Source organism: Pinus tabuliformis, chromosome 8, assembly GCF_031772625.1.
Source record: "Pinus tabuliformis cultivar Carrire ecotype Pingquan chromosome 8, CPIR1, whole genome shotgun sequence".
Classification (NCBI taxonomy): Eukaryota; Viridiplantae; Streptophyta; class Pinopsida; order Pinales; family Pinaceae; genus Pinus; species Pinus tabuliformis.
In genome coordinates this window covers 1,030,909,673-1,030,931,130 of record NC_142294.1, presented here as the reverse complement: position 1 = coordinate 1,030,931,130, position 21,458 = coordinate 1,030,909,673, and the positions used below count along the sequence as shown (strand labels likewise).

The 21,458-nt window shown below is 41.0% G+C and overlaps 4 pseudogenes; all 4 read left to right on the top strand.

The window, feature by feature from the left end:
- Positions 1 to 646: 646 nt before the first annotated feature.
- Positions 647 to 3,420, top strand: LOC149238890 (uncharacterized; annotated as a pseudogene).
- Positions 3,421 to 5,711: 2,291 nt separating this feature from the next.
- On the top strand, positions 5,712 to 8,484 carry LOC149238889 (uncharacterized; annotated as a pseudogene).
- Positions 8,485 to 10,775: 2,291 nt separating this feature from the next.
- LOC149238888 (uncharacterized) lies at positions 10,776 to 13,549 on the top strand (annotated as a pseudogene).
- Positions 13,550 to 15,839: 2,290 nt separating this feature from the next.
- LOC149238887 (uncharacterized) lies at positions 15,840 to 18,583 on the top strand (annotated as a pseudogene).
- The last annotated feature ends 2,875 nt before the right edge of the window (positions 18,584 to 21,458 follow it).

The following is a 21,458-nucleotide window of genomic DNA, read 5'->3' as shown; positions in this document are numbered from 1 at the left end:
GGTTGCCCTAGGTTTTTCACCCATCTCCCTATCTTTTTGCAGAAATCTTCCTCTCTGGTTTTTTGTTGTAGTTGCACCACCTTTTAGTAGCCTAGTGTCATTTGATCCTAGTCAAATTGACACTTAGATCTCTTGACCTTTCTAGTGTGTTTTCAGTTGATTTCTCCACCAACCAAAACAACGCTTGCAAACCCAGTATGGGTTGGGTTTAGTTAATTGTTTTACTTTCCATTTTCTGTTGTTAATTTCAATTTATTTTCAACAAGATTTTTTTCTTTTTTCAAACATGATTTGGGCTTAATCAATAAACACACTTTCACAGTGCACAAGCACACCTTAAATGAAGGGCATTTGGTTTACACTACGTTAGACTCCGTCTTGTCAGTCTTCCATCAAAGTCAAATTCATCAAAATTTATCTCTCGTCATTTGCAGTCATTTGGGTCAAAAGGAGTTATTTTAAACTTGCACGGGTATTTTGCGCTGATCTGAGAGGGCACCTCAAAACTACATTAAATGTGTTGGGTCCTGTTGTGGGAACTAATTTATTAGCTGTAGAAAATGGACTAAACCACAAAGTATTTTGGTGCTTGTTTTTTGTCTTTCTCGCTGATGCCACTAGGGAGAATAGATGGTTGGCAGCATTAATGGCAGAGTTTGGGAATGATAGCAAGGACATGCTTCTTGACATTGAAATGATACATCGAGAGATTCTATGGCAAGTTGCATTTATTCAGGATTCAAAGGCAGTAATATGTCAAACTCAAGTAGTTGGACCACCTCCTGATGATTCAACGCCCCTTCTATTGATGAGATATTTTCCACTTGCATGAAATTGCTCCAGGCTAAGGTTATATTATTTCTTGTAGAGAAATTCAAGCATTGTACTTTAGATCATGTAAAGGATGATAGTATGATGTCCCTCATATCTCATGTTTTGGCTCTAATTTTACATGAAGACAATGCAGCTTGTGAAGTAGGTGCTGACAATGGCCTTTTTAGTGTTTTATTGGATATCTTGTTCAGCTTTTTCCTGCAGGTATCAAAAAGTGAGGGCTAGCCAGATTTTAAGTATGTGACACCCATGCTACTAGTTCTTGATAATTTGCTACAGTTGAAGCAAAAAGTTGATTCTAAATTCTGAACTGTCCAAGAAAAAGATGGTGATGCTGAGAATCCTGAGAACTTGCAATCTCCTTCAGCAAAATCGTACAGAACACATGTTGAATGTCCCTGGTGGGTATATAACTATCGAAGAACAGAAAAAAGATGGCCGAAGCCGTGTTTTCATAACAGTGGACATGATTGAGGGTGCGCGCTACCCATAGAGTGGGGGCACTACCCATATAAGGTGCGCTACTCGTTGGGTAGAAGCGCTACCCATGCAGTGACAGAGCCGAAATTTTTGTGTCTTTGTGTCTAATTTCATGCTAAATAGTGGTGGGTGTGGTTACGAAGGTCCTCAACAATCAACAGTATATAATATACTTCCAGACAAGAGAGAGATGGTATTTAATCATGCCAAATTGTGGCTCCATCTCGAATTCATAGAAAACAAATGGGTTGAAGTGTCAAAGGGCTGCATGACTTACAAATAGGGATTTTATAAACCAGATGATGGGTTTTCTTAAAAATTATAATCATCTGTTGAATGCAAATTAGTTATGTTGGACGAACGTTGGAGGCGGTAGCTACAGCTGGCTCACGAAACGTGGCCCAAGAGCATCTCCTTCAGCACGGTTTGGCATGGATATAGGTGGCACACTCTACAAAGCTGTCTACTTTGAGCCAGCTAGAGAATTGATTTCTCCAGGTGTGAATTTTGGCCAGACTAGGAAGGATACCAAATCTGGGAAACTCTGTGAAAATGACACTACCAAAATGGACAAAAGCAGAGGCAGGGCCAGTGCATTTGGAAAACCATCTGAAGATATGTTTTCAGAGCCACCTTTAGGGAAAGGAGAACAATCCCATAAGGATATCGGTGCTTGCGGTACCCAACCTCCTGCCAGAATTGAGACACAGTCTGATTGCTCTTTCGAAATGAACCCTGATTCGAGCAAATTACAGGAGCCACTGCAAAATTTAGAATATACAGATTCTAATATGCAGGATGCAAGATATGGAAAAACCTCGCCAGGATGTATTGATTTTAATAGTATTAAAGCTTCTTTTTATGCGCTTACAGAAGAACGGATGAATGAAGGAACACATTCTGCTAGCTATCCAGTAAGGAACGTCCGCAAAATATGGTTATCTAATCATGCTCTTATTCTTTTGCCAGGTCGTGGAATGTTTCATTTCAAATGTTTTGAGACTTGGAGAATGGAGGAATTTTTTGAGACTCATGCGGGAACACTATCTTGTTGATCAGGATAGAGCCATTGGAGCAACTGGTGGCAGAGCTTGCAAATTTCTTGCCAGGTTTTCTGAAATTGTTGGCTTGCGGCTAAAGCACAATGATGAATTGAAGAGCTTGGTGCGGGGGATTGATTTTTTGGTCAAGATTGCTCAACATGAAAGCTTTGAGTATCCTATAGGTTCATATAGAGCAGGACGCATACAGCGGCCTTGGAAGTCATCTGAGAACTGTAGTGATGAAGACGACAATGATTTCTGTCCAAGGGAGAAGGGTAAGCGACATGGTGATGACGAGAGTTTTGTCAATAGTAATTGTAAGGAGGATACCATTGGAGGATGTAATGGTAGAAATAATATGAGCACTACGGCTGTTTCAAAGAGTCCTCTTCTTGAAAAAGATGTTAATGCTGTAGTATTAGATGGAAGCCAGAGTTTGTACCCATATCTTGTGGTAAACATTGGATCAGGCGTTGACATTTTAAGAGTTGATTCTCCTGATCAGTTTGAGCGTGTTGGTGGAATAAGCCTTGGTGGAAGCACGTTTTTGGGGCTTGTATCAGCATTGACAAGATGTAACAGCTTTGAGGAAGCCCTTTATCTTGCTACACGAGGAGACTCAACATAGATTGATATGCTAGTTGGGGATATTTATGGTGGTGATTATACAGAGATGGGTGTAGCAGCAACCACAGTGGCCAGCTCATTCAGGTTGCTTGTCAAACCAAGGAAAAGGGGTGCTGCAATGCAAACACCAGAGCATCTAGCAAAAGCATCATTGCTAATGATTACAAATAACATTGGCTCAATTGCCATGTTGCATGCTCGTGCAGCAGGAGTTGGTCATGTTTTGTTTACAGGCAGTTTTCTGCATGGAAATAAGGTAGCTATGAGGCTTTTGGCAGTTGCCATGCAGTTTTGGTCCAATGGCCTGATTAAGGCAATATTCTTACGACATGAAGGACATGCTGGAGCAATTGGGGAAATGCTACATGATTTAGATCCAACTCCCAGGCACAAATTCAGCAACCGAAAATCAAATTGCAGATCTTCAAGGAGATAGTACACGGTCGGCAACAAAATTCCAAATATTTAGACAGACAGTTGGGGATGATTTCCATAATTAAAGCCACCGTCCTTGCATTCGAACGCAGGTGGCAGTCTATGACAAATGGCAGCTTTGAAGATTCCTATTTCAAAGAGTTTTGACCAGCAACCTTCACAACTCGAGACATTTTGCAATCTGATCCAGATTTGGTTTTTTTTGGAATTTTAATTAGTTTTAATTCCTAGAAGTTAGTTTTCTATTCCTAGAAGCTAGTAACAGCTTGAGCATGTAATTTGTAGTTAAGCAATACTTTGTACTTGGGGGAGAGAGTTCTGAGGTGTGCGTGGAGGAAAACAGAGAATTTAATTGTACAGTTGAATGACAGAGATTAATTAAATGGCTCAGCTCTGATCTGTAAGATTCTTGTGGTGTGGAAATTTAGCATATGTTTTTCTTCTGTTTCATATGTCTTTGTAATGTTTCCATTTCATTTCATAATCATTTTTAAATGGATACTTTTAAGTGAGAAAGGAAGAATTCAATGTATTTGCTCTCTCTTGAGGAAGTGTTCATATTTAATGTTTTCTTCAGTTCAATAAGGATTCATCACACATGCCCTTGTCGACTTCTCAGCAGTCTTGCCATTCCGTTTAATCTCAATTTAATTGTTAAATTTCGCTCCTACCTCGCCTTATGGAATAATCTGTGCCTTTTATTAAATCTCTGCTCACGTTGTTCTTGATACCACGCTGCCCAAAAAACCCAATCATTCATTAAAACCCCTTTTCATATCTCTTTACTAGCCTAAAATCCGCATTCACTATAGGTCATCTTAGCCCCATTGAAAACCTTTTGCCGAGATAGACCCGGAGAGAGCCCTCTCCTGTCCTCGTAGGGATAGCTACGAGGCTGAGCGTGGTATGATGTTGCCTCGAGTTTTGCCTTCCTCAGCCTGAGGCGGATACGAAGGCTAACATAGTGGCGACCATACTGTGGAAGATGGTTTGCTGTTGATGTGACTTTCGACTTGTAGATTGTCTTGCTCCGGTACATGAAATCAAGTTGCAGATCTGATGCTGATGGTGGACAGTAGTCAGACACACATATGCAGGCTGAAACATTCACCTGGCGACTCCAGCTCGATCCAGACAGTCCAATGCTCATTGATCCATTTATGCAATGGTAGGGTATGTGGCAAACCCTGCACTGTGTGAAGCTGTAAAAGATGTTAGAAATTGGTTAGCGGATTTTGAAATTAATGAAGATTTTTTCAGTGCCTTGCTTCAATGTTTGAAATCTCCGAAGTTTCCTCTTGAAGCTAAAACTGGTGTCTGTGAGTTAGTGGTTGAAAGAGTTGAGAAGGAGATTCAGTGTTTAGATGAGCAGATCCAGTCATATGATTTCCAAGACCCTAAAAAGTTCTTGGAAATCCTTCCTCCTTCGAAACAAGAAATAATAGAATTGCCTACAGATGTTTGCATTGACAGTGTGCCGCTGGAGGTATGTATTGCAAAGTTGGGGCAGCCAACAAAGTCTGGATTTTGCGATCCAATGGCAACATACATGGAAATGTTTTTCAGTTTGATTGATAGATCAAGTTGTCTTTTACGTGACCAGGCTCATTACATGCATGAAGGGTTGCCAGCAATTGCATCTGTGATCTGGTTGAAGCACTCTCAAGCGGCATCATTTTCAGGTTTACTTGAATGGTTAATATGGAATTTCAAAATTACCTGATCTATTGTTTTTGCAGCAAAGTAGGGTAGATTTTGTAAATAAATAAGCAGCCAAAAGGAAACATTTCATTCTGAGTTTCATTTACAGTTGTAGTGTGAAGTTTGTTGAGCAATTTTTTCGATCATTTCAGTCAAGTACCAGTCCATAAATGAGTCGGAAGTCTCATGTTGTCTGTTGAAATAATGACTCCATTGCCCAATGGACGGAGGCATTGTCTGCTCTTCCAAAGCTCTGTGGTTCTTGGCACCTCTAAGAAGCGGCAGCTGCCATCCCCATTGGAGCCAATGTTAGACTCCTTCTTGTCAGTCTTCCATCAAAGTCAAATTCATCAAAATTTATCTCTCGTCATTTGCAATCATTTCGGTCAAAAGGAGTTATTTTAAACTTGCACGGGTATTTTGCGCTGATCTGAGAGGGCACCTCAAAACTACATTAAATGTGTTGGGTCCTGTTGTGGGAACTAATTTATTAGCTGTAGAAAATGGAGATTGAACCACAAAGTATTTTGGTGCTTGCTTTTTGTCTTTCTCACTGATGCCACTAGGGAGAATAGATGGTTGGCAGCATTAATGGCAGAGTTTGGGAATGATAGCAAGGACATGCTTCTTGACATTGAAATGATACATCGAGAGATTCTATGGCAAGTTGCATTTATTCAGGATTCAAAGGCAGTAATATGTCAAACTCAAGTAGTTGGACCACCTCCTGATGATTCAACGCCCTTCTATTGATGAGATATTTTCCACTTGCATGAAATTGCTCCAGGCTAAGGTTATATTATTTCTTGTAGAGAAATTCAAGCATTGTACTTTAGATCATGTAAAGGATGATAGTATGATGTCCCTCATATCTCATGTTTTGGCTCTAATTTTACATGAAGACAATGCAGCTTGTGAAGTAGGTGCTGACAATGGCCTTGTTAGTGTTTTATTGGATATCTTGTTCAGCTTTTTCCTGCAGGTATCAAAAAGTGAGGGCTAGCCAGATTTTAAGTATGTGACACCCATGCTACTAGTTCTTGATAATTTGCTACAGTTGAAGCAAAAAGTTGATTCTAAATTCTGAACTGTCCAAGAAAAAGATGGTGATGCTGAGAATCCTGAGAACTTGCAATCTCCTTCAGCAAAATCGTACAGAACACATGTTGAATGTCCCTGGTGGGTATATAACTATCGAAGAACAGAAAAAAGATGGCCGAAGCCGTGTTTTCATAACAGTGGACAGTGATTGAGGGTGCGCGCTACCCATAGAGTGGGGGCACTACCCATATAAGGTGCGCTACTCGTTGGGTAGAAGCGCTACCCATGCAGTGACAGAGCCGAAATTTTTGTGTCTTTGTGTCTAATTTCATGCTAAATAGTGGTGGGTGTGGTTACGAAGGTCCTCAACAATCAACAGTATATAATATACTTCCAGACAAGAGGAGATGGTATTTAATCATGCCAAATTGTGGCTCCATCTCGAATTCATAGAAAACAAATGGGTTGAAGTGTCAAAGGGCTGCATGACTTACAAATAGGGATTTTATAAACCAGATGATGGGTTTTCTTAAAAATTATAATCATCTGTTGAATGCAAATTAGTTATGTTGGACGAACGTTGGAGGCGGTAGCTACAGCTGGCTCACGAAACGTGGCCCAAGAGCATCTCCTTCAGCACGGTTTGGCATGGATATAGGTGGCACACTCTACAAAGCTGTCTACTTTGAGCCAGCTAGAGAATTGATTTCTCCAGGTGTGAATTTTGGCCAGACTAGGAATGATACCAAATCTGGGAAACTCTGTGAAAATGACACTACCAAAATGGACAAAAGCAGAGGCAGGGCCAGTGCATTTGGTAAACCATCTGAAGATATGTTTTCAGAGCCACCTTTAGGGAAAGGAGAACAATCCCATAAGGAGATCGGTGCTTGCGGTACCCAACCTCCTGCCAGAATTGAGACACAGTCTGATTGCTCTTTCGAAATGAACCCTGATTCGAGCAAATTACAGGAGCCACTGCAAAATTTAGAATATACAGATTCTAATATGCAGGATGGAAGATATGGAAAAACCTCGCCAGGATGTATTGATTTTAATAGTATTAAAGCTTCTTTTTATGCGCTTACAGAAGAACGGACGAATGAAGGAACACATTCTGCTAGCTATCCAGTAAGGAACGTCCGCAAAATATGGCTATCTAATCATGCTCTTATTCTTCTGCCAGGTCGTGGAATGTTTCATTTCAAATGTTTTGAGACTTGGAGAATGGAGGAATTTTTTGAGACTCACGCGGGAACACTATCTTGTTGATCAGGATAGAGCCATTGGAGCAACTGGTGGCGGAGCTTGCAAATTTCTTGCCAGGTTTTCTGAAATTGCTGGCTTGCGGCTAAAGCACAATGATGAATTGAAGAGCTTGGTGCGGGGGATTGATTTTTTGGTCAAGATTGCTCAACATGAAAGCTTTGAGTATCCTATAGGTTCATATAGAGCAGGACGCATACAGCGGCCTTGGAAGTCATCTGAGAACTGTAGTGATGAAGACGACAATGATTTCTGTCCAAGGGAGAAGGGTAAGCGACATGGTGATGATGAGAGTTTTGTCAATAGTAATTGTAAGGAGGATACCATTGGAGGATGTAATGGTAGAAATAATATGAGCACTACGGCTGTTTCAAAGAGTCCTCTTCTTGAAAAAGATGTTAATGCTGCAGTATTAGATGGAAGCCAGAGTTTGTACCCATATCTTGTGGTAAACATTGGATCAGGTGTTGACATTTTAAGAGTTGATTCTCCTGATCAGTTTGAGCGTGTTGGTGGAATAAGCCTTGGTGGAAGCACGTTTTTGGGGCTTGTATCAGCATTGACAAGATGTAACAGCTTTGAGGAAGCCCTTTATCTTGCTACACGAGGAGACTCAACATAGATTGATATGCTAGTTGGGGATATTTATGGTGGTGATTATACAGAGATGGGTGTAGCAGCAACCACAGTGGCCAGCTCATTCAGGTTGCTTGTCAAACCAAGGAAAAGGGGTGCTGCAATGCAAACACCAGAGCATCTAGCAAAAGCATCATTGCTAATGATTACAAATAACATTGGCTCAATTGCCATGTTGCATGCTCGTGCAGCAGGAGTTGATCATGTTTTGTTTACAGGCAGTTTTCTGCATGGAAATAAGGTAGCTATGAGGCTTTTGGCAGTTGCCATGCAGTTTTGGTCCAATGGCCTGATTAAGGCAATATTCTTACGACATGAAGGACATGCTGGAGCAATTGGGGAAATGCTACATGATTTAGATCCAACTCCCAGGCACAAATTCAGCAACCGAAAATCAAATTGCAGATCTTCAAGGAGATAGTACACGGTCGGCAACAAAATTCCAAATATTTAGACAGACAGTTGGGGATTATTTCCATAATTAAAGCCACCGTCCTTGCATTCGAACGCAGGTGGCAGTCTATGACAAATGGCAGCTTTGAAGATTCCTATTTCAAAAGAGTTTTGACCAGCAACCTTCACAACTCGAGACATTTTGCAATCTGATCCAGATTTGGTTTATTTTTTGGAATTTTAATTAGTTTTAATTCCTAGAAGTTAGTTTTCTATTCCTAGAAGCTAGTAACAGCTTGAGCATGTAATTTGTAGTTAAGCAATACTTTGTACTTGGGGGAGAGAGTTCTGAGGTGTGCGTGGAGGAAAACAGAGAATTTAATTGTACAGTTGAATGACAGAGATTAATTAAATGGCTCAGCTCTGATCTGTAAGATTCTTGTGGTGTGGAAATTTAGCATATGTTTTTCTTCTGTTTCATATGTCTTTGTAATGTTTCCATTTCATTTCATAATCATTTTTAAATGGATACTTTTAAGTGAGAAAGGAAGAATTCAATGTATTTGCTCTCTCTTGAGGAAGTGTTCATATTTAATGTTTTCTTCAGTTCAATAAGGATTCATCACACATGCCCTTGTCGACTTCTCAGCAGTCTTGCCATTCCGTTTAATCTCAATTTAATTGTTAAATTTCGCTCCTACCTCGCCTTATGGAATAATCTGTGCCTTTTATTAAATCTCTGCTCACGTTGTTCTTGATACCACGCTGCCCAAAAAACCCAATCATTCATTAAAACCCCTTTTCATATCTCTTTACTAGCCTAAAATCCGCATTCACTATAGGTCATCTTAGCCCCATTGAAAACCTTTTGCCGAGATAGACCCAGAGAGAGCCCTCTCCTGTCCTCGTAGGGATAGCTACGAGGCTGAGCGTGGTATGATGTTGCCTCGAGTTTTGCCTTCCTCAGCCTGAGGTGGATACGAAGGCTAACATAGTGGCGACCATACTGTGGAAGATGGTTTGCTGTTGATGTGACATTCGACATGTAGATTGTCTTGCTCCGGTACATGAAATCAAGTTGCAGATCTGATGCTGATGGTGGACAGTAGTCAGACACACATATGCAGGCTGAAACATTCACCTGGCGACTCCAGCTCGATCCAGACAGTCCAATGCTCATTGATCCATTTATGCAATGGTAGGGTATGTGGCAAACCCTGCACTGTGTGAAGCTGTAAAAGATGTTAGAAATTGGTTAGCGGATTTTGAAATTAATGAAGATTTGTTCAGTGCCTTGCTTCAATGTTTGAAATCTCCGAAGTTTCCTCTTGAACTAAAACTGGTGTCTGTGAGTTAGTGGTTGAAAGAGTTGAGAAGGAGATTCAGTGTTTAGATGAGCAGATCCAGTCATATGATTTCCAAGACCCTAAAAAGTTCTTGGAAATCCTTCCTCCTTCGAAACAAGAAATAATAGAATTGCCTACAGATGTTTGCATTGACAGTGTGCCGCTGGAGGTATGTATTGCAAAGTTGGGGCAGCCAACAAAGTCTGGATTTTGCGATCCAATGGCAACATACATGGAAATGTTTTTCAGTTTGATTGATAGATCAAGTTGTCTTTTACGTGACCAGGCTCATTACATGCATGAAGGGTTGCCAGCAATTGCATCTGTGATCTGGTTGAAGCACTCTCAAGCGGCATCATTTTCAGGTTTACTTGAATGGTTAATATGGAATTTCAAAATTACCTGATCTATTGTTTTTGCAGCAAAGTAGGGTAGATTTTGTAAATAAATAAGCAGCCAAAAGGAAACATTTCATTCTGAGTTTCATTTACAGTTGTAGTGTGAAGTTTGTTGAGCAATTTTTTCGATCATTTCAGTCAAGTACCAGTCCATAAATGAGTCGGAAGTCTCGTGTTGTCTGTTGAAATAATGACTCCATTGCCCAATGGACGGAGGCATTGTCTGCTCTTCCAAAGCTCTGTGGTTCTTGGCACCTCTAAGAAGCGGCAGCTGCCATCCCCATTGGAGCCAATGTTAGACTCCTTCTTGTCAGTCTTCCATCAAAGTCAAATTCATCAAAATTTATCTCTCGTCATTTGCAATCATTTCGGTCAAAAGGAGTTATTTTAAACTTGCACGGGTATTTTGCGCTGATCTGAGAGGGCACCTCAAAACTACATTAAATGTGTTGGGTCCTGTTGTGGGAACTAATTTATTAGCTGTAGAAAATGGATTGAACCACAAAGTATTTTGGTGCTTGCTTTTTGTCTTTCTCACTGATGCCACTAGGGAGAATAGATGGTTGGCAGCATTAATGGCAGAGTTTGGGAATGATAGCAAGGACATGCTTCTTGACATTGAAATGATACATCGAGAGATTCTATGGCAAGTTGCATTTATTCAGGATTCAAAGGCAGTAATATGTCAAACTCAAGTAGTTGGACCACCTCCTGATGATTCAACGCCCCTTCTATTGATGAGATATTTTCCACTTGCATGAAATTGCTCCAGGCTAAGGTTATATTATTTCTTGTAGAGCAATTCAAGCATTGTACTTTAGATCATGTAAAGGATGATAGCATGATGTCCCTCATATCTCATGTTTTGGCTCTAATTTTACATGAAGACAATGCAGCTTGTGAAGTAGGTGCTGACAATGGCCTTGTTAGTGTTTTATTGGATATCTTGTTCAGCTTTTTCCTGCAGGTATCAAAAAGTGAGGGCTAGCCAGATTTTAAGTATGTGACACCCATGCTACTAGTTCTTGATAATTTGCTACAGTTGAAGCAAAAGGTTGATTCTAAATTCTGAACTGTCCAAGATAAAGATGGTGATGCTGAGAATCCTGAGAACTTGCAATCTCCTTCAGCAAAATCGTACAGAACACATGTTGAATGTCCCTGGTGGGTATATAACTATCGAAGAACAGAAAAAAGATGGCCGAAGCCGTGTTTTCATAACAGTGGACAGTGATTGAGGGTGCGCGCTACCCATAGAGTGGGGGCACTACCCATATAAGGTGCGCTACTCGTTGGGTAGAAGCGCTACCCATACAGTGACAGAGCCGAAATTTTTGTGTCTTTGTGTCTAATTTCATGCTAAATAGTGGTGGGTGTGGTTACGAAGGTCCTCAACAATCAACAGTATATAATATACTTGCAGACAAGAGGAGATGGTATTTAATCATGCCAAATTGTGGCTCCATCTCGAAATCATAGAAAACAAATGGGTTGAAGTCTCAAAGGGCTGCATGACTTACAAATAGGGATTTTATAAACCAGATGATGGGTTTTCTTAAAAATTATAATCATCTGTTGAATGCAAATTAGTTATGTTGGACGAACGTTGGAGGCGGTAGCTACAGTTGGCTCACGAAACGTGGCCCAAGAGCATCTCCTTCAGCACGGTTTGGCATGGATATAGGTGGCACACTCTACAAAGTTGTCTACTTTGAGCCAGCTAGAGAATTGATTTCTCCAGGTGTGAATTTTGGCCAGACTAGGAATGATACCAAATCTGGGAAACTCTGTGAAAATGACACTACCAAAATGGACAAAAGCAGAGGCAGGGCCAGTGCATTTGGAAAACCATCTGAAGATATGTTTTCAGAGCCACCTTTAGGGAAAGGAGAACAATCCCATAAGGATATCGGTGCTTGCGGTACCCAACCTCCTGCCAGAATTCAGACACAGTCTGATTGCTCTTTCGAAATGAACCCTGATTCGAGCAAATTACAGGAGCCACTGCAAAATTTAGAATATACAGATTCTAATATGCAGGATGCAAGATATGGAAAAACCTCGCCAGGATGTATTGATTTTAATAGTATTAAAGCTTCTTTTTATGCGCTTACAGAAGAACGGATGAATGAAGGAACACATTCTTCTAGCTATCCAGTAAGGAAAGTCCGCAAAATATGGTTATCTAATCATGCTCTTATTCTTTTGCCAGGTCGTGGAATGTTTCATTTCAAATGTTTTGAGACTTGGAGAATGGAGGAATTTTTTGAGACTCATGCGGGAACACTATCTTGTTGATCAGGATAGAGCCATTGGAGCAACTGGTGGCAGAGCTTGCAAATTTCTTGCCAGGTTTTCTGAAATTGCTGGCTTGCGGCTAAAGCACAATGATGGATTGAAGAGCTTGGTGCGGGGGATTGATTTTTTGGTCAAGATTGCTCAACATGAAAGCTTTGAGTATCCTATAGGTTCATATAGAGCAGGACGCATACAGCGGCCTTGGAAGTCATCTGAGAACTGTAGTGATGAAGACGACAATGATTTCTGTCCAAGGGAAAAGGGTAAGCGACATGGTGATGATGAGAGTTTTGTCAGCAGTAATTGTAAGGAGGATACCATTGGAGGATGTAATGGTAGAAATAATATGAGCACTACGGCTGTTTCAAAGAGTCCTCTTCTTGAAAAAGATGTTAATGCTGTAGTATTAGATGGAAGCCAGAGTTTGTACCCATATCTTGTGGTAAACATTGGATCAGGTGTTGACATTTTAAGAGTTGATTCTCCTGATCAGTTTGAGCGTGTTGGTGGAATAAGCCTTGGTGGAAGCACGTTTTTGGGGCTTGTATCAGCATTGACAGGATGTAACAGCTTTGAGGAAGCCCTTAATCTTGCTACACGAGGAGACTCAACACAGATTGATATGCTAGTTGGGGATATTTATGGTGGTGATTATACAGAGATGGGTCTAGCAGCAACCACAGTGGCCAGCTCATTCGGGAAGCTTGTCGAACCAAGGAAAAGGGATGCTGCAATGCAAACACCAGAGCATCTAGCAAAAGCAGCATTGCTAATGATTACAAATAACATTGGCTCAATTGCCATGTTGCATGCTCGTGCAGCAGGAGTTGATCATGTTTTGTTTACAGGCAGTTTTCTGCATGGTAATAAGGTAGCTATGAGGCTTTTGGCAGTTGCCATGCAGTTTTGGTCCAAAGGCCTGATTAAGGCAATATTCTTACGACATGAAGGACATGCTGGAGCAATTGGGGCAATGCTACATGATTTAGATCCAACTCCCAGGCACAAATTCAGCAACCGAAAATCAAATTGCAGATCTTCAGGGAGATAGTACACGGTCGGCAATAAAATTCCAAATATTTAGACAGACAGTTGGGGATTATTTCCAGAATTAAAGCCACCGTCCTTGCATTCGAAAGCAGGTGGCAGTCTATGACAAATGGCAGCTTTGAAGATTCCTATTTCAAAAGAGTTTTGACCAGCAACCTTCACAACTCGAGACATTTTGCAATCTGATCCAGATTTGGTTTATTTTTTGGAATTTTAATTAGTTTTAATTCCTAGAAGTTAGTTTTCTATTCCTAGAAGCTAGTAACAGCTTGAGCATGTAATTTGTAGTTAAGCAATACTTTGTACTTGGGGGAGAGAGTTCTGAGGTGTGCGTGGAGGAAACAGAGAATTTAATTGTACAGTTGAATGACAGAGATTATTTAAATGGCTCAGCTCTGATCTGTAAGATTCTTGTGGTGTGGAAATTTAGCATATGTTTTTCTTCTGTTTCATATGTCTTTGTAATGTTTCCATTTCATTTCATAATCGTTTTTAAATGGATACTTTTAAGTGAGAAAGGAAGAATTCAATGTATTTTCTCTCTCTTGAGGAAGTTTTCATATTTAATGTTTTCTTCAGTTCAATAAGGATTCATCACACATGCCCTTGTCGACTTCTCAGCAGTCTTGCCATTCCGTTTAATCTCAATTTAATTGTTAAATTTCGCTCCTACCTCGCCTTATGGAATAATCTGTGCCTTTTATTAAATCTCTGCTCACGTTGTTCTTGATACCACGCTGCCCAAAAAACCCAATCATTCATTAAAACCCCTTTTCATATCTCTTTACTAGCCTAAAATCCACATTCACTATAGGTCATCTTAGCCCCATTGAAAACCTTTTGCCGAGATAGACCCGGAGAGAGCCCTCTCCTATCCTCATAGGGATAGCTACGAGGCTGAGCGTGGTATGATGTTGCCTCGAGTTTTGCCTTCCTCAGCCTGAGGCAGATACGAAGGCTAACATAGTGGCGACCATACTGTGGAAGATGGTTTGCTGTTGATGTGACATTCGACTTGTAGATTGTCTTGCTCCGGTACATGAAATCAAGTTGCAGATCTGATGCTGATGGTGGACAGTAGTCAGACACACATATGCAGGCTGAAACATTCACCTGGCGACTCCAGCTCGATCCAGACAGTCCAATGCTCATTGATCCATTTATGCAATGGTAGGGTATGTGGCAAACCCTGCACTGTGTGAAGCTGTAAAAGATGTTAGAAATTGGTTAGCGGATTTTGAAATTAATGAAGATTTTTTCAGTGCCTTGCTTCAATGTTTGAAATCTCCGAAGTTTCCTCTTGAAGCTAAAACTGGTGTCTGTGAGTTAGTGGTTGAAAGAGTTGAGAAGGAGATTCAGTGTTTAGATGAGCAGATCCAGTCATATGATTTCCAAGACCCTAAAAAGTTCTTGGAAATCCTTCCTCCTTCGAAACAAGAAATAATAGAATTGCCTACAGATGTTTGCATTGACAGTGTGCAGCTGGAGGTATGTATTGCAGAGTTGGGGCAGCCAACAGAGTCTGGCTTTCGCGATCCAATGGCAACATACATGGAAATGTTTTTCAGTTTGATTGATAGATCAAGTTGTCTTTTACGTGACCAGGCTCATTACGTGCATGAAGGGTTGCCAGCAATTGCATCTGTGATCTGGTTGAAACACTCTCAAGCGGCATCATTTTCAGGTTTACTTGAATGGTTAATATGGCATTTCAAAATTACCTGATCTATTGTTTTTGCAGCAAAGTAGGGTAGATTTTGTAAATAAATAAGCAGCCAAAAGGAAACATTTCATTCTGAGTTTCATTTACAGTTGTAGTGTGAAGTTTGTTGAGCAATTTTTCGATCATTTCAGTCAAGTATCAGTCCATAAATGAGTTGGAAGTCTCATGTTGTCTGTTGAAATAATGACTCCATTGCCCAATGGACGGAGGCATTGTCTGCTCTTCCAAAGCTCTGTGGTTCTTGGCACCTCTAAGAAGCGGCAACTGCCATCCCCATTGGAGCCAATGTTAGACTCCTTCTTGTCAGTCTTCCATCAAAGTCAAATTCATCAAAATTTATCTCTCGTCATTTGCAATCATTTCGGTCAAAAGGAGTTATTTTAAACTTGCACGGGTATTTTGCGCTGATCTGAGAGGGCACCTCAAAACTACATTAAATGTGTTGGGTCCTGTTGTGGGAACTAATTTATTAGCTGTAGAAAATGGACTGAACCACAAAGTATTTTGGTGCTTGTTTTTTGTCTTTCTCGCTGATGCCACTAGGGAGAATAGATGGTTGGCAGCATTAATGGCAGAGTTTGGGAATGATAGCAAGGACATGCTTCTTGACATTGAAATGATACATCGAGAGATTCTATGGCAAGTTGCATTTATTCAGGATTCAAAGGCAGTAATATGTCAAACTCAAGTAGTTGGACCACCTCCTGATGATTCAACGCCCCTTCTATTGATGAGATATTTTCCACTTGCATGAAATTGCTCCAGGCTAAGGTTATATTATTTCTTGTAGAGCAATTCAAGCATTGTACTTTAGATCATGTAAAGGATGATAGTATGATGTCCCTCATATCTCATGTTTTGGCTCTAATTTTACATGAAGACAATGCAGCTTGTGAAGTAGGTGCTGACAATGGCCTTGTTAGTGTTTTATTGGATATGTTGTTCAGCTTTTTCCTGCAGGTATCAAAAAGTGAGGGCTAGCCAGATTTTAAGTATGTGACACCCATGCTACTAGTTCTTGATAATTTGCTACAGTTGAAGCAAAAAGTTGATTCTAAATTCTGAACTGTCCAAGAAAAAGATGGTGATGCTGAGAATCCTGAGAACTTGCAATCTCCTTCAGCAAAATCTTATAGAACACATGTTGAATGTCCCTGGTGGGTATATAACTATCAAAGAACATAAAAAAGATGGCTGAAGCCGTGTTTTCATAACAGTGGACAGTGATTCAGGGTGCGCGCTACCCATAGAGTGGGGGCGCTACCCATATAAGGTGCGCTACTCGTTGGGTAGAAGCGCTACCCATACAGTGACAGAGCCGAAATTTTTGTGTCTTTGTGTCTAATTTCATGCTAAATAGTGGTGGGTGTGGTTACGAAGGTCCTCAACAATCAACAGTATATAATATACTTGCAGACAAGAGGAGATGGTATTTAATCATGCCAAATTGTGGCTCCATCTCGAATTCATAGAAAACAAATGGGTTGAAGTGTCAAAGGGCTGCATGACTTACAAATAGGGATTTTATAAACCAGATGATGGGTTTTCTTAAAAATTATAATCATCTGTTGAATGCAAATTAGTTATGTTGGACGAACGTTGGAGGCGGTAGCTACAGCTGGCTCACGAAACGTGGCCCGAGAGCATCTCCTTCAGCACGGTTTGGCATGGATATAGGTGGCACACTCTACAAAGTTGTCTACTTTGAGCCAGCTAGAGAATTGATTTCTCCAGGTGTGAATTTTGGCCAGACTAGGAATGATACCAAATTTGGGAAACTCTGTGAAAATGACACTACCAAAATGGACAAAAGCAGAGGCAGGGCCAGTGCATTTGGAAAACCATCTGAAGATATGTTTTCAGAGCCACCTTTAGGGAAAGGAGAACAATCCCATAAGGATATCGGTGCTTGCGGTACCCAACCTCCTGCCAGAATTGAGACACAGTCTGATTGCTCTTTCGAAATGAACCCTGATTCGAGCAAATTACAGGAGCCGCTGCAAAATTCAGAATATACAGATTCTAATATGCAGGATGGAAGATATGGAAAAACCTCGCCAGGATGTATTGATTTTAATAGTATTAAAGCTTCTTTTTATGCACTTACAGAAGAATGGATGAATGAAGGAACACATTCTGCTAGCTATCCAGTAAGGAACGTCCTTAAAATATGGTTATCTAATCATGCTCTTCTTCTTTTGCCAGGTTGTGGAATGTTTCATTTCAAATGTTTTGAGACTTGGAGAATGGAGGAATTTTTTGAGACTCATGCGGGAACACTATCTTGTTGATCAGGATAGAGCCATTGGAGCAACTGGTGGCAGAGCTTGCAAATTTCTTGCCAGGTTTTCGGAAATTGCTGGCTTGCGGCTAAAGCACAACGATGAATTGAAGAGCTTGGTGCGGGGGATTGATTTTTTGGTCAAGATTGCTCAACATGAAAGCTTTGAGTATCCTATAGGTTCATATAGAGCAGGACGCATACAGCGGCCTTGGAAGTCATCTGAGAACTGTAGTGATGAAGACGACAATGATTTATGTCCAAGGGAGAAGGGTAAGCGACATGGTGATGATGAGAGTTTTGTCAACAGTAATTGTAAGGAGGATACCATTGGAGGATGTAATGGTAGAAATAATATGAGCACTACGGCTGTTTCAAAGAGTCCTCTTCTTGAAAAAGATGTTAATGCTATAGTATTAGATGGAAGCCAGAGTTTGTACCCATATCTTGTGGTAAACATTGGATCTGGTGTTGACATTTTAAGAGTTGATTCTCCTGATCAGTTTGAGCGTGTTGGTGGAATAAGCCTTGGTGGAAGCACGTTTTTGGGGCTTGTATCAGCATTGACAGGATGTAACAGCTTTGAGGAAGCCCTTTATCTTGCTACACGAGGAGACTCAACACAGATTAATATGCTAGTTGGGGATATTTATGGTGGTGATTATACAGAGATGGGTGTAGCAGCAACCACAGTGGCCAGCTCATTCAGGTTGCTTGTCAAACCAAGGAAAAGGGATGCTGCAATGCAAACACCAGAGCATCTAGCAAAAGCATCATTGCTAATGATTACAAATAACATTGGCTCAATTGCCATGTTGCATGCTCGTGCAGCAGGAATTGATCATGTTTTGTTTACAGGCAGTTTTCTGCATGGAAATAAGGTAGCTATGAGGCTTTTGGCAGTTGCCATGCAGTTTTGGTCCAATGGCCTAATTAAGGCAATATTCTTACGACATGAAGGACATGCTGGAGAAATTGGGGAAATGCTACATGATTTAGATCCAACTCCCAGGCACAAATTCAGCAACTGAAAATCAAATTGCAGATCTTCAAGGAGATAGTACACGGTCGGCAACAAAATTCCAAATATTTAGACAGACAGTTGGGGATTATTTCCATAATTAAAGCCACCGTCCTTGCATTCGAACGCAGGTGGCAGTCTATGACAAATGGCAGCTTTGAAGATTCCTATTTCAAAAGAGTTTTGACCAGCAACCTTCACAACTCGAGACATTTTGCAATCTGATCCAGATTTGGTTTATTTTTTGGAATTTTAATTAGTTTTAATTCCTAGAAGTTAGTTTTCTATTCCTAGAAGCTAGTAACAACTTGAGCATGTAATTTGTAGTTAAGCAATACTTTGTACTTGGGGGAGAGAGTTCTGAGGTGTGCGTGGAGGAAAACAAAGAATTTAATTGTACAGTTGAATGACAGAGATTAATTAAATGGCTCAGCTCTAATCTGTAAGATTCTTGTGGTGTGGAAATTTAGCATATGTTTTTCTTCTGTTTCATACGTCTTTGTAATGTTTCCATTTCATTTCATAATCGTTTCTAAATGGATACTTTTAAGTGAGAAAGGAAGAATTCAATGTATTTGCTCTCTCTTGAGGAAGTGTTCATATTTAATGTTTTCTTCAGTTCAATAAGGATTCATCACACATGCCCTTGTCGACTTCTCAGCAGTCTTGCCATTCCATTTAATCTCAATTTAATTGTTAAATTTCGCTCCTACCTCGCCTTATGGAATAATCTGTGCCTTTTATTAAATCTCTGCTCACGTTGTTCTTGATACCACGCTGCCCAGAAAACCCAATCATTCATTAAAACCCCTTTTGATATCTCTTTACTAGCCTAAAATCCGCATTCACTATAGGTCATCTTAGCCCCATTGAAAACCTTTTGCCAAGATAGACCTGGAGAGAGCCCTCTCCTGTCCTCGCAGGGCTAGCTACGAGGCTGAGCGTGGTATGATATTGCCTCGATTTTTGCCTTCCTCAGCCTGAGGTAGATTCGAACGCTAACACATTGCCAAGCCAAGACTTAACATAATAAATTTGTCTCCCCTCACAGACACAAAGACATATTTTTGATCTCCCTTCACCATTTCTGTGTCCCGTGTGCCTTACCACCATTGTCCCACCAAGGAATATATCACAGAGACTCTTATGCCTTCATCCCTAGTTTCTCTCAGGCATATACTCTTCCTCGTAAGGTTTGATTTCATAGTCCCCCTGAGTCCCCATACCGACTCTTCTCCTGGTTCATCTGATTCCAAGCCTCCTTCACCGCATATTGTCACCATATTTAGACCCACAGCTAGTGCAGGAACCCAACCTGGTGTTACCTCAAGTTCTACCTTGGTGGTCACATCTAGCAAAACAGTCTCAAAAACCGTTCTGACAACCCCCATCCTCCCTTTTATGGATGGGTTAAGTCTCCTATATTTTAGCTAGTTAATAGATGACGCTATACACCACAATGATTGTTGGCTTGCGCTGCCAACTAAGCTTCCCTCAGACATCCCAAATTCTGAGGGAAATTTTGGAGACAACCCTAACAATCATGTTCACTCCTTCCACATGTGGTGTTCATCCAACTCCATTACCGATGACTCCATACTTCTTCAGCTGTTCGAACACATGCTCACTAGAGACACTGCAAAATGGTACGTAGACTAGCCTGACGCATCTCATTCTGTTTTTGTGACGCTTGCTAAAGTGTTCCTCATATATTTAGTTACCTATTCGGTATGATACTAGTACGAAGCTATTGACCTCATTCCGTTAGTGCTTTACCACCCGCCTTTCCGATCATGTTCAAGAATGGCATAGAAGGAGGAGCACATGTCGTGCCCCACCCTTCGAAGACCATGTCTACCTGGATTAGTTTCTTATGAGCCTTTTATCACCCATTTGAAAGGATGTCACGTCCCATTTTCCTCAAACAGAGGAAGATGCTCTCTAAACCTATCTAAGATATGACCTGATTTATGCGCAATATGGTTATGTCTATATCGTCATTTCAGACCTCCCCCGTCCTAGAGGTGCCAATGCACCGGGGGCATCTCATGTCGCCAATGGTATCATTGGAACCATTTCACACCCTTTTCCATATACTCACAAAGTTATGGCTATCCGCAGGGGGGCACCAGTTCCTCCAACACTTATGCCCCTCCTACTATCAACATGTTTTCAGGTCCATCCAATGCTCCACCTGTCAACCAAACCGTTGTTCCTCCCTATGCACAGCCGAGCGCTCCAACCCCTCAAGCATAAGTGCCACAACCTCCCATGCATCCTTAGCCCCAACAGACACCGCCCCCTCAGGTTCAAGTGTTTTCATAGCATACTGTGACCAATCCACAAAATTTGAAGAAAAAGAATAAGGGGAAGGGTAACAAGGGTAACCACGGTAATCAAGGTAATCAACCTAGTGAACCCCAGGGGAACCAGCTTAACACCAACAACCAGCAAAAAGGAAGTCAGCGCAAGCAGAACAAGGCTATTTGTATGAACAAGCCTTGTGCTTGTTGTGGTGTACATGGCCATTATACACATGAGTGTCCTCTCTTACCCTATATGTGCCAAATGTGGGAAGCTCAAGCAGCTTGTAGAGGTCAAAAATCACCTCAGAATCCTGCACCATCTCAACCGACAGTGCTTACAAATCCTTTCCCTCGGCAAGGATTTGTTGCTTCTCAACCTCAGCTAGGTCAAGCAGCCCATCCCCCCCAACCTTCTAGTCCTGGTGACTACCAGATCCTCATGATGAATTCTGATGAGGTTAATCCCTCTGATATCAACTTTCAAACTTGGTCGCATCAATATGACAAGCCATCGACTTCTTTTGCTACTAAGTCCAAAACCAAAGCATCTACTGAGCCTCTTATGACACCAAATGGTCC